This window comes from Poecilia reticulata, linkage group LG5 (assembly GCF_000633615.1).
Source record: "Poecilia reticulata strain Guanapo linkage group LG5, Guppy_female_1.0+MT, whole genome shotgun sequence".
NCBI lineage: Eukaryota > Metazoa > Chordata > Actinopteri > Cyprinodontiformes > Poeciliidae > Poecilia > Poecilia reticulata.
This window is the reverse complement of record NC_024335.1, coordinates 8726019-8739214: the sequence shown is the minus strand read 5'-3', so window position 1 is coordinate 8739214 and position 13196 is coordinate 8726019. Positions and strand designations below refer to the sequence as shown.

Genomic DNA, 13196 nt, shown 5'->3' with positions numbered 1-13196 from the left:
ACTGAGAGTCATAAATATCTGACATTGTGCAGTCGTCCTTCAAAGTCTTTTTAGGACCTTCATTAAGTCGTCAGACAGACACTTCTGATATATTCGCCTCTACGGAGCTGCATGAAGTCACTAAATGATTAATAATCAGGAGAGAAAGGAAGGAAGAGGCCAGTTATGCTGCCTCAGAGAGTATAAAAATTGTATTCTTTGTAGATCAAAGATCATTCTTTCCAATGAAAACTTCATCTTAGCAGAAGGCAGGTCTGGACTAATGAGCCCTGGAGTATTAACAGATGGACTTACTGTAAGAAATTTACAGCAGAAATTAAAATAAACTACGCCATCTGAAGTTTTAGCAGCATATCTGTGATTTTCTCTGCCTACTTTGTAAGATTACAATGAAATAAGTACATTTACTATCCCCTCCAAAAACATTATCWTTAAATAAAAAACACAGCTGAGCCATATATGATTTTATATGTGATCTACAGACTGATGAGTGTTTGGTGTATTACTATTAAGAGAATGTAAATGGGGGAAATTCCGTTTAAAATAAAATACTCATAAAAAGGAAAATACATATATAAGTAAAAGGACAGCTCTAAAAGTGGGAGAACATTTCCCAGTACTACAAATTGCCCTATTTTCCTTTACAACAACCAGTTTGATGCATTTAATTGCCATATTTGGTTTGATAGTAAATCGTCTTTAAGAAAAATAAAATAAAAAGCAACAACAGAATTGCAAACTTTATACCGCCACATCAAACTGACATTTCCCAACAATCATAACAGCTGCATCCTGCTATCTGTGGCATGTCAGGGAGGAGTTAATCAGAGGGTTCTCCAGCCAGTAGTTACTTATTAAAATGTTTTGCAACACTCTTGGCTTCAAGCTAACGCTTTGTTCTTATATGTTCCATTTGAACTTAAAGTCAGAACATATCAGTTAATAGTTGGAAAAATATCTTGAACACCCAAATGATGACGTTCCAACATCCTCCAGTCCCCGAATTTATCTTTGTTAAACTACATGATGCTACACTCTTTCCTATCTTGATAGATATACAGCTGTTCTGAAAAGCACACGGTTTGAGTAACTATATTTGAGGAAATCCCATAATCCACACATTTCTAAACTGTCTGAGGCTCTGTAACATATCTGTTTTGTATGTTTTTTTTTGTAAAATTGCAGTTAAATTTAGCATTGAGGCAGCTCATCATCATTTCAGGTTTTTTAAACTTTATATGCAGCCTGATCATTTTAAGTGCAAAAGAGATTAAATCACCCATGTAGTTTTTTTTAGTCATCTGTGGTGAGAGATAGAGTATCTCCTGCAGTCAAAGTAATATTTTATGGTTTTCTATGGCTTATTTTACAAGGCACATACATAAAAAAACAAACTCCAAGATTTGTAAGAAAGAAGGCACAGTCACATTTTTCAGGCTTTGTTTATTAAATATCTGTGAATTTCATAAACTCCCCCTGACTTTGACTTTCAGAGTAAACACACACACACGCCTCTCTCCAGACACTGCTGTGAAAGCAGTGGTCAGTCAGCTACATTTAATTTGTAGTAGGAACTTGGGAAATTTGACTTCTGACTCAAACAAGTCAACTGGAACAGCCTCCCTGAAGTCAAACTACTCACTTGGAAAGTTTGAGAATTTTCCAAATGCCGACTTTAAGACCTAGTGAGGCTGCTCTTCACATCAACAACAGAACGCTGTGGTGGAAAGTTGTTTATTTTACAACACACACTTGTAAGAGTGCGTCTAACATCAGTGCTACATGTTTAGAGCGCCTGCAGCTTTAAACTGTATGATTGAAAAGTGGTGTTTGCATGTGGAAGTAGCTTAAAAATGGTGCTTGTAAGAAGGTAAGACGAACAATGGCAAATTAGATGTCACCATGTTGGAATCCCGACTTCTCTGCCTAATTTAACGGGAATGTTGCTCTGGGATTCAATTTCTGAGGTAAATGGGATGCAGCATTAAACACATCAGTAGTTTCCAATCCCAAAACTCAGAAAAAAAACATCCAGATAGGTGAAAATGTAATCACTCTGACGGTAACTATTTTTAAAATTTCATCCTACTAGTATGAATGCGTTTTTGTAGTTATTATTGTTTTATTTTCAAACCTACGCACATAGAAGTAATTAGAAAAAAAGATAGTGAGTTTTTTTCTTTCTGGGTCTCCCGGAGGGGTGTGTGGCCCCTCTAGGTGCGCTCCTGTCCGTCTCTGGAGCTGCAGCCGCTCCTCAGTCTCCTCCTCCCTCTCAACCCCGCCCCCTAGGAGTGACTTGAAACGAGGAGAGGCAGCGACCCTGCAGACACGCACACACACACACACATACACACTCTGAGCTTCTCTTTTTTTTTTTTTTTTTTGCCAGCAATGCCGTGTCTTCTCTAACGGGACAAGTTTAACCCTGTTGGATACCGCTGTCCTTTCGGCCCGTCCAATGTGAACATCTTCACCCGGACTGAGGTGAGTGCAGAAATTCAAACATGCTGCCAGTTTTTTTTTTTTTTTTTTCAAAGGGGTGAGCTCCGGACCGGTTATAACTGAGGGAAGAAGCTGTGGTTTTTTTCTTCCCCCTTTCTCTCTAGAGGAAGGCAGTGCTGGAAGAGGGAGGCATGTCCGGCTTGTTGGAAACAGTTTCGGATAGCTCACTTTGTCGCCCTTCGTGGGTAAACAAACGGTCTATCAACCTGTAGTTAAGCCGGAGAAAAGCGCCGCTTCCGCTGCCTGTTACATTCAGCCGCCCGGTCTGAGATTAGCAGAGCGGCTCTTACATCTCCTCCTTCATGCCGCCACTACGCCACTGTACTGTTACACATGGCTCTGTCTGCAACAACTACAGTATTTCCCCTGATGCTGCCGGGCTCTGGATTGCTGGGACGGGTAATCGCTGTTTGAAATGTTCGGAGCTGCGCAGATAGTTCACTTTTTAAGATGCTGGCCGCTCATCAACTGGATGTTTGGTTTTAAACTTCAAATCTTCCGCGGAGGAGCAGTGTCGGGACAAACACTTGTAGTTGAATCTAATTGCTAGTGTTATCTTTGTACTACTTTAAGCTATGCTATTTTTTTGTTTCAAACTTTATGATGTGGAATAAAAAGCTAGCCGTAAAAGCTACTGTAAGTTCAAAATGGTATGGGAAGCACCAATCATATTGAGCAATCCCCCTTTGGTCACCTCTGATTGGTGATCAGCTGGTCAAATGCTAAAATAATAATAATAATAATAAAAAAAATGTCCCAATTCTTACTCATTATATTCTGTCTACAAATAAGCTAGCGTCTTGCAATCTGATACTTTTTTCAAGTTTAATACAAATCTGAGAGATTATTTAGGGCTGCAGGGTGTTTAATGTGACGATGCCATTGGTTGCATTTAGCCCACATTTCCCTCATTTTGCTCTTTTGTTTCCATCATCACTGTATTGCCACTACACATCAAGATCTTGGTTTGTTAGAATCTGGATTTGTTTTTTTTTTAAATAGTTGCTTTTGAAAGTCAGAGAGCTTTCAAACTGCTGTAACATATTTAAGGCATGCAAACTAAGGATGCAGCGCTTTGAAAATGCTAACTATGTGTACATGGCACATCCAAACTCTCCTTTGTGATTGTGATATTGATATTTGATCATCTATACAGTTCTACTTCAATGCTTAAATGGAAGTAATCCTGTAATCTTCTTATTTTCTGATGGATTCCAAACTACATTTTCTAAGTAGCTGCTGTACAATTTGCTTATTGTTTTGCATTCTGTTTTTCTTTTTTTTAAAACAGAATAATTAGAGCCAAGCAATTACTGAATCACGACTATCATTGCAGTGTGAGTGTGTGGAATACCACAATGGACACAAACAACTAGTTTGATCCATGTTTTTGGTACTCTATTATATTTCATGTGTTGTGCATTGAACCACTGCTTTGCCGATAACACATTTGGCCATCTGGATGGATAGTTCTTGTCTTTTGCGTCTATCCTAATCTACATCTTGGTGACTGAGATGCTTCAGCTGCGGCTACAAACGTTGATATAAATTGAGTGAAGAGTTTAAGTCTGTCAATATCTATCAACGTGACCTTCAGTGTCTTTCTACCTTATTTCTAATGGTTAGTTGTGTCTAAAGTTTCTGCTCTTGCGACACATGATTGGACATAATAGGGCTTAGCGTTTTGATTTGATTCAGCAGAAATGTTTCCGAAGAAAACAGCATCTACCTACACGTCAAATAAAAAAGGCACTCTGTGCATCATCACAAAGAGCTAACTTCCTCTGCAGAGGATAAGCGTCTATGTCTGACTGGTTTGTGTGACAGATCCTTTTTGGCTGTGTTTTATCGCTGCATCTCTTTAAATGAAAGAGAGACTTGCATCAGTTTGTTTCTTAAAACAAGACATTAGACAAACAAGTTGAAAACCAACGTGTAAAGAACGGAAAGTGTTCTTTTTTACATTGTGATGGTGTACCCACAGGACTCTGGTAAGTAGTTTTACCACTCTACGAAGCAGCAACCCTAAGCATGCCTCTTAACGGTCCAACCTGACAGAGTTATGACATGCAGGTTATGTCATGAAAACCTCAGACAGCCAACTTCAGTGCTGTAGGAGCTATTTAAACTTAATATAGGCTCAATAAAAAAAGGTTTAAATGCAGTGAGAAACTACAGGCAGCCATTTCAGCAAAATCACTATAGGACTGATTTCAGTTTTAAGAGCAGCGGTTAAAGCTAAATGAATGGATGATTTAATGTCTGTAACATTGCCCTTTTTATTTCACATTTTAGTTGACCATAAAGCCGAACAATGCCCTATAAAATGTTCCTACCTCCATGTGTTGCTATGCAAAGTAATTTTTTTCTGTTACTTAAATGACATCCATTAAAATGGGAGCATTTAATCTAGACATTTATTTTGACCTCTTTCAAAAATCTTTATTTTTAAGTTGAACTTTCTGTGTGATCTCAATATAGGAAGGAAGACATTCTTCAGTTTTTTTAGCCATTGCATCCAATCTGTGGATGTTTTCACTGATCAAAATCTTTATTTTCTTTTAGAAATTATACATATAAATGTTAGACTTTAGTTTTTTTTATTTGCCTTAAATCAAAGATACTTGCAGCAGAGCGGGAATGGTTGCTTTTGCAGTTTATTTGATCTTGCACGCAAACTTGAATCCAGTTGGTCTTTGAATAACAGAAGTTGTGCAACTGTGGGTGGGAAGTTGGTTGCTCTAATTATCCTGTCATCTTGAAAACATTGCTGTAGAACAACATTTCTAGGGCTAAATGAAATTTCCTTATCCAGCTTACTCCCTTGTGCCTGGAGGTTGGAAAACTGAATCAAAGCAGGAAATTTGTTTGAAATAATTCATCTGATTATTTAATTGTTTATACCTTTTAAATCATTGGTTGCCTGTTCCAGCTGAATGAAAAATGTTAACATTTTCAGAACTTGCAACATAATTCTTTCAGTACTGCAAGTTCTTCTGATTGTCTTTTAAGTAGTGAACTTCTGTATCTTGCTCTGTTCTCTGTTCACTCTCCAGCATTCATGAAACATCCTGAGCTTACTGTTCCCCTTGATGTAGATTTAGTTAAAACAGGTGGCAGGCCTTCCTGGCTTTGGTGGCCTTTTAAATCTTTGATGCATTAAGCCGTTCTCATTGCTCCCCCTGTAATTTCTCTTAGCATCTGCACAAGCTGTTGGTTCTTGTTGGAGAAAGGGGTGTGGAGTCTGCCAGCATATTTACTGAGCGAGTGTGTTGCACTGATGATTGGCATTGATGCATGCAAACATACCTGAAATGTCCCACAGACTCGCATCACAATGCACGAAGACTTATGGTTTACGGCTGCATTAATCTTTTTCTGCTGTCAGAAATGTGCCTCGTGTTTTCACGCTCAGGGGTTTCAGTTTATTTGCTGTATGGTCTGTTTTCAGTGCACCTATGACTTTGATATATTACGGTCTAATTGCAAAGGCAACAAAATAAACCATTTGTTATTTTAGCTTGAACACTGCATATGTCTGAAATGCAAGCTAATGTTGAAGCAGATCTTGTCCTGCGTAAATAAATTTGGGAAATTGGTTTAAATTTTATTGTATTAATTAATTAATCATAAGAATTAAATTTTGTCTAACCATTACTAATTCTTAGAAATTGTGTTTTCTATAATTAAACTTTATTTATTCAGACAATTTCTTTAAAACTATCAGTTCTCCTGCTGCTCCACACAGAAGCTGTTTCATACTTTCACCCAAACAACATAATGTCTTCAGCAAATAGGGACACTTTTAGAGCAGTAGGTATGCTGCATGTATCACTTATGTAAAAAATAAAAAGGTTCGGGGCCAGAACAAAACCTTGTGGGACACCACCGGAAACCTTTAGTAGATCAATCATCTTTATTTTTCCAAACATATTCATATCTGTTATTAAAGTAATTGTTTGTGAATAATGTGAAAATGTTTGTTAAATCATTTTGGTTTTTATAAATTTGCATGCCTATTCAGGTATTTTTGTATTAAAAGAAAAATCAACAGATAATTATTTTCACCACTATGCAGGCCCTGACTTTAAGCTAAAATAGAGCAGCATAATTCCTCAGGCATTTAGATTTGGTAAGAGTGCATACGGTTTTTAACTCGGGGACAGTTTTTAAAGAGCCTCCTGTGGTTTTTGGGGGTTGTGGCAACATTCACAAAATGTATGCATGCTTGTGCAAGAAAACTGAAATTGATATAGTGCTGGTGGTGACTTTCTTTCTCCAAGTCATTTAAACCCTGATTCAGTCTTTCCTAAATGGATTCAAAGTAGCTTTCTATTATTTTTCACACTTTTCAAAACTTAACATTAAAATAGAATCTTAATATCTTTTTGTAACACCGTTTATTAGACTGAGTCTCTCCTCCAGACTGCTGTGATATTTAAAGCTGTAAATCATTAGTCTTTCTAAACTATTTTGTAATGACTGAATTAGATTCCTCTGAGTGTCTGAGTGAGCAGCCTCTGATCTCCGAGGAGCCCCACTGCTCTCCTTCACTGCTCCCTCTTCACTGATAAGCTGCCTCCGTAATATATTCTCTGTAGTTTTGTAGCCGTAGTGATGTTAAGTTATTCCAACATGGTGATTTGGCTGTACTTATAAAATATTGAAACAGAAGTATCCCTGGAGACACAGCAAAAAACATCGGCCTGTCTTTGAACACTTTGAATACGACAGGATGTTTAACAGGCTAGCTAAAGAAGTGAAAATAAGTGCACAAACATTTGTTTGTTGCTTCGTAGGAAATGCAAAATCTTTTCCTTGACCTCCTGCTGCTAAATAAGTCTTTTGTAAGCAGGGCCTGCAACCAATATGTTTGCTCGCTATTGAAAAGAGATTATAGTAGATCAGCAATCTGATTAGAGACAGCGATGAGGCACAGACTTGCTAATCTGGGGTGTTAGTACAGAGACAGGAAAATCTCAGGACAGTTACTACGGTCTAAGAGGATCCAAAAAATGCACATCTTGGTAATTTCTGATATGGTTAATTTGTCTTTAACTTTGATGGTTTATTGAAAGAGTGGTTTTTGTTTGATTTCTTTAATTTGTGTACGGTTTTTAACTCGGGGACAGTTTTTTAAGAGCCTCCTGTGTGTATGTCTGCAGTGTTTTCATGTAGCAGTTTTTGTGCTTGCCAGATCTTTAATAGGTAATATTTCAAACTTTTCATTGCAAAACATCTTAATCTGTCAAAATTGGAGAACATTTCATGCTGACTGTCTTTGTCAGCAGACCTGAAAGATTCTCTGCTGGATTTACTTCTAGAGTCAGGCTAAGCCTTCAGCAAACTATAATTTTCTTCTGTAGAAGCTATTTCATTGTTGATTTAGATTTATGCTTCGACTCACTGGGCTGCTGAGAAAATAAAATCCCTCCACCTGAAGAGTTTTTGGTGGGAAATTGGCAGGAAGTCATTGCTTCATTGTGGATTTGGGATTGTTATGATGATGGAGTGTTGTACAAGCAGACACACCTTTTAGAGTTGTTCAAGTTCAGTTGCATTTCACAATTCTCCCTAAAGCTTTTGGGAGAATCTCTAATTCTGATTTTAAAAAAAATATGTGTTTGTTGTCACATGCATGGCTTAATCGGAACTTAGAAACTTTTCCAGCTTCTTCAGTGCTGCTGTCGGCTTCTTGGCTGTCTGTCTGACCACTTTCTGTTTTGTCTTTTAACCAAATCTGAGAAATTACTAATTTTACCAAGTAATCCCTTCTTGTCTGAAAACCATATAAAAAGGCATTTTTGTTTCTACTTTTGACTAACCTCCTTGTATTTTAAGTCTGTTGTTTTTACCAAACAATGATGGCAGATCTGTGATCCCAAGCAGATTGATGCTCAAAAGGTGAAGAACTTGTTCTAGACCTTCAGTCTTGCTCTTCTCTTGAGTTCACCGAGCACCTTGGATGGTGCAATCTATGGATATTCACCTTACATCCAGGTTCACAGGGTAGTAATGTTGCCTCTATCAAACAGCATCAAATATAACAGTAATAGAGCTGTTAGCTTTCCCACAGCAAAGTCACCCATACAGTGAGTCTCTAAAAAAGGCCCTAAATTTGCCTCGAGTGACTTTCGATGCTCTGCTGCACTCCCTGAGCTGCTCAGCTGAGAAAAGTGTCTGACACTTGTCTCTAATTGGTGGTTCACTTCGACTTCCAGCTCCACATCCCTGTCCAGGGTAGATTGAATTGTATTCAGTCTCTTGTCACCATCTGCCTAATATTCTATAATGTAAAGGTTCACTTCATGAGCCCATTGCTTACTGTTGCTTTTTCTTTTCTAAATATGCAGTCTTGGAAATACTTAAGAGTTGCAGCTTAGGGTGCAGGAAATCTGTAAAATCCCAACCTCAGCATACTTAAGATGAAACTGTTTTTCTTACAAGAGTATGTATCAGCTCTATGTCAACCTCCATTTTTGCATACTCACATCCGTGCAAAACTTGGTGGGTCTCCAATTATGGCAAAAATGAAACTTTGATTCATGCATAATCATTGTCCTCAGTGCATCAAAGTGTTTCATGCTGACCTGGCGCTGTGTGTACAGCTCAATGTGTGTCTGCTGCAGAGAGTGGGCAACCTGTGGGAGTCGTCGAAGCGAGGTAGTGAAGAGGAAGTGACTTCATGGAGATTGTGGCTTGCAGTCTTTGTTCAGGAAGGTGTTTGATCGTGGGGGGATTGAAAAAGTTTTTTCCTCACATTGTGTAGAGGACAGACAGTCTGACTTAGCTTGGTGTTACTACATTGAATTTATGATAAATACAGAAGAAAACTTTCTCAAGTATTGTATTCAAGCTGCTTTTAGTATAATTTCTATTTAAATCTGTGTGCATTAAGGCTCTCTTCTCCTGATGAGCAGACTGCCTCTTATCTAGATGAACACAGCTGTTGAGCTTCAAAGGCAAAATTCATCCAGGACTGAGTGTGTTGTGTGTCTCTGTGTGTGCTTTTTGATAGAGATGGGCCCTTTAATGTCAGCTTTTCTCTGTCTTGCCTCACTGTCTGCACCATGCACTCATTGGTATAACACTGACCGCATGCTCCATTGCCTAGTTGTGCCTGGCTGTGCCAAGGCTGCTGTTGCAATGCGCGTGTGTCTGTAAGGTTTTTTTGTGGTTTGTGGTCTCGTGATGCTGCTTCTTTGTACACCGTGTATACTCCATGTTTGAGCTAAGAAGCTCCTGCGTGTTTACCTTTTGCCCCGTTTTTAAGCTTTGCTCAATGCTTGCTTTCCCCTTGCACACACCCCTCACAGATGCACACTGTTAACCATGAAAGCTCTGCTGTGCTGCCGAGTCCTGGTCTTTGACAGCTGTTGCTTCCCAAATCTTGTCTTGCGTCTAGGAACCTTTCAAATTTTTATGATTGGGAACACATTCGTGTGTACGTTTCCTGTTGAAAGCTAACATGTTTTATAGGGTATCAGTGTTTACATCTATACACACTCTTCCTGTATCCGTGGAGGTTTCTGCTTTGATCTGAAAAAAAGAGAAAAAAAAAGTGCAGGCAGACCATAAATACAGACCTGAGGTTATTTTTTCAGTACTTTGGTTTAGTCCCACACAAATTTGGTCCACTTTATTTTTGTCCTGTTTAAAGGACCTCTGTAAAATGCATGTCAACATTTTTAAACAAGATTGACGGCATTGGACTCCTTTAAAGGAAACCATTCTTGACATTGTAGCCCCTCTTAAGAAACAATATAAAGCTATCTTATCGAGGTGTTTTAAACTAATTGTGCCTGACCTTAATTTTTATTTTAATATAGATACTCTTTTACAGTCATGCCAGATAACATCACCTCTCCTCCTCATACATCACTAATAACTTCTAACAGTAGGATGATTATTATATTGCAGTTCACAAAGGGAAAGGAAACTGCTAAAGTTGGTATCAGCAGGTCAAAGCTTTACAAAACTAGAAATCTGCTGCAGATTTCTAGTTTTGTTGATTGTTTCTAGTTTTATTCAGTTTTAATCACTGAACCTATTTGTGGGTCAGTATTCACAATTTTTTTTTTTCTGTGGAACGTAACTCCAAGTTATTCCTAAAGAAAATTGCTAATTTTGTAGACAATATCTAAAGTTTGTTTTTTAACTGCAGGTTGGAGAGCTAAATGAACACTATTAATTTCCCTTGGTGCTGATTAGCTGTACCCTGAAGAGCAGACTGTAGGTGTTACCTGCTGTGGTAGTGCTAATATTGTAATGTATATTTGGTGTTTGAACTAATAAAATATATAGTTCTAAGTGTTTTTAGAGGAGGTGTGAAGTACTTGTATATTTTTCAGTAGTAAAGGAAATGTTTTTTTGGCTGCATTAGAGGAACAGAAAATGCATCACAAATAGATCAAGCTGGAAATTGTTTGCTGACTTTTAATGACAGATAACTTCAGGCGTGTAACGTTTCTAACTTTCTAAAGTTAGAAATGTGTTTGTGGCAGGAGAGCAATTTTACTTAAATGTTTTCGCTGGATTCTTTATGTCGTCAGTCATTTTTGCACTTCCTGTTGGAAAATTACCACCTATGCAGATTGTACATGAACACACTTGAGGCATTCTCCTTTTTAATGTGGCTTTACTCCTCTGTGCACCATCATTTTTCTTTGGACAGACTTTTATAAATGAGAAGTTAACCATGGAAAATTAAGTTTTATTTCCTAAAAAAAACATTCTGCAAGTGAAATCACTTGGTATTCAGATCCAAAATGGGGCTTTTGTTTCAGACCAAACATGCTACTTGTGGTTGCTGCAGTCTCAGATGGCAGCAGCCTCCTACAACACACACTGCAAACAATGCTCAATGGTGGGCCGAGGCAACACAAAGAGCCAAAATACGTTGACCCTGACTTCCAGGCTCCACCAATCCTAATCTGATACACAAATATCTGATCTCTCATCCCAGAGGAGTTCAATAGCCTGCTGTCAACACCATCATCATGGTAGCACCCCTCGTGACAGCTACCTTCCTTCTCTCTCTACAATGGATAATGGAATTATAAAATCGATCAGATATTATTTCAGCAAAAGCATCCATACTGAGTAGAGCAGAATTACAATATCAAGATCGTAACTCTTTGAACTCAGTCAGACTATGCTCATTCAGGAGAATCATGCTGCTCACATGGGAATAACAGACTGCAAATCCACAGTATAATCTCATGCATTGCTTCGACCTTTGCTTCTTTGAAAGTAACAAATGCATCTTTGTTTTTCTGAGAACTGAAATGAGAAATTGGCACGCTCAGCTCCTACTCTTGCTCTGTTCATGCCTGCAGACACCGGGACGGTGGAGGAATGAGTGTGCAGTCTTCTTGGTTTCGCAGTGGATTAGAAGTGACACTTACTGCAGGCTGGCTGTGTTTAAGCCTTGTTTAGTCTGACTGGGTCTTAGCTGAGAACTCAAACCATCATTAGGCAGTGAAATGACTCAATGTTGGGAGAGCTCTCCAAATACGTCGAGTAGTGCAGTGGCTACAAAAAGATGAGCAGTAACCATTCTGAGCAAAAATAGGAAACATGGAAGGAGATGAAACCTTTTGTTTTCCTCAAGTGACTCGATTGGCTGATTCTGAGGGAGAGCTTGGAACCTCTGGGCCAAGGCGTGTTGTGGTCAAACCCTTTGAAAAAATAAACAGATACGTCTAACATAAACAAGACTCACTGGTTGGTCTGAAGCAGATTGACAAATGGCTCCACCCAGGACAGGAACAGCGCAGCAGGCCTTGCCACATGCTCTTCTGCTGATGTCCAGTTTTTTCCTGCTCACACGTTAAACTGTCCAATTAAAGGGACAGGAGATCAGTGGGATGTCTTCCTGAGAAAGGTTCAACTGTGGAAGCGCTGGATGTCATTTTAAAGGCTTTAAACCTTTGTCTTTTCCTTTGTAAACCCCCTCAGACATGCATGCTGTTCTACTGATGCAACATAAAGCAATAGACGTGGGGGTAGATGAAATAAAAGCTGTACATTTTTTTTTTTAAAAGTAGCACAAGAATAGAAGGAACCACAGCAAAGCAAAGAAGAAAGACGACGATAAGCAAATGGAGCCCACGTATACCAAAGTAGCATGAGACGAATAATTAACTGGTTTTTGGTCAACGCCAAGCCATGAATCTTTGTCAAAACATGACGGCTGCAGAGAGGAAGTAAATTATATTTCCTTAGAGTTAGCCTAATGGACTCTAAAGCAGGAATGGAGAGAGCTGGATTCAGATCTGAAGACTTAAGCTGCTAATTCAGTGTGTCATTTGTGTTTGAGCACAGCTGTTTACATAGAGCATGAGACACAGCTGACAGACACACTGATCAGGCTCTTCCTGGCTTATATCGATTTTGACTGATTCAGTTCTTTAAGGATTATGACACATAAATATGGAAGAAATGTGTGCTCAAGATGGATGAGTTACATAATTATCTCCATTTATGAGTCAAAGAATGGGCCTCAGCCTGATTTTATTAATCTGAAAAAAAGTACATGGTGCTGTTTATCAGACGTTTTGACGTTATTGATTTTGATTCATTTAATGAAAAAGAATTATTCAATGTTCTTCATAATATGTTTGTGGAATATACTTAAAGATGTACAATCCAGAAAGTTTATAAAGTTCCTATTTGATTACTGGACATATGTA

The 13196-nt window shown here is 38.4% G+C and overlaps 1 protein-coding gene across 2 annotated transcripts in view; it reads left to right on the top strand.

Annotated features, from left to right (window-relative positions):
- The first annotated feature begins 2372 nt into the window (after positions 1 to 2372).
- ppp1r16b (protein phosphatase 1, regulatory subunit 16B) overlaps positions 2373 to 13196 on the top strand; it is an 85788-nt gene continuing 74964 nt past the window's right edge. Inside the window, exon 1 of one of the 2 annotated variants that reach the window (XM_008408446.2) lies at positions 2373 to 2484. The gene's annotated coding sequence lies outside the window, so the exon portion shown is untranslated. Of the gene's footprint in view, positions 2485 to 2557; positions 2902 to 13196 lie in introns of those variants that run through there. The other variant, XM_008408447.2, reaches the window with a different exon arrangement.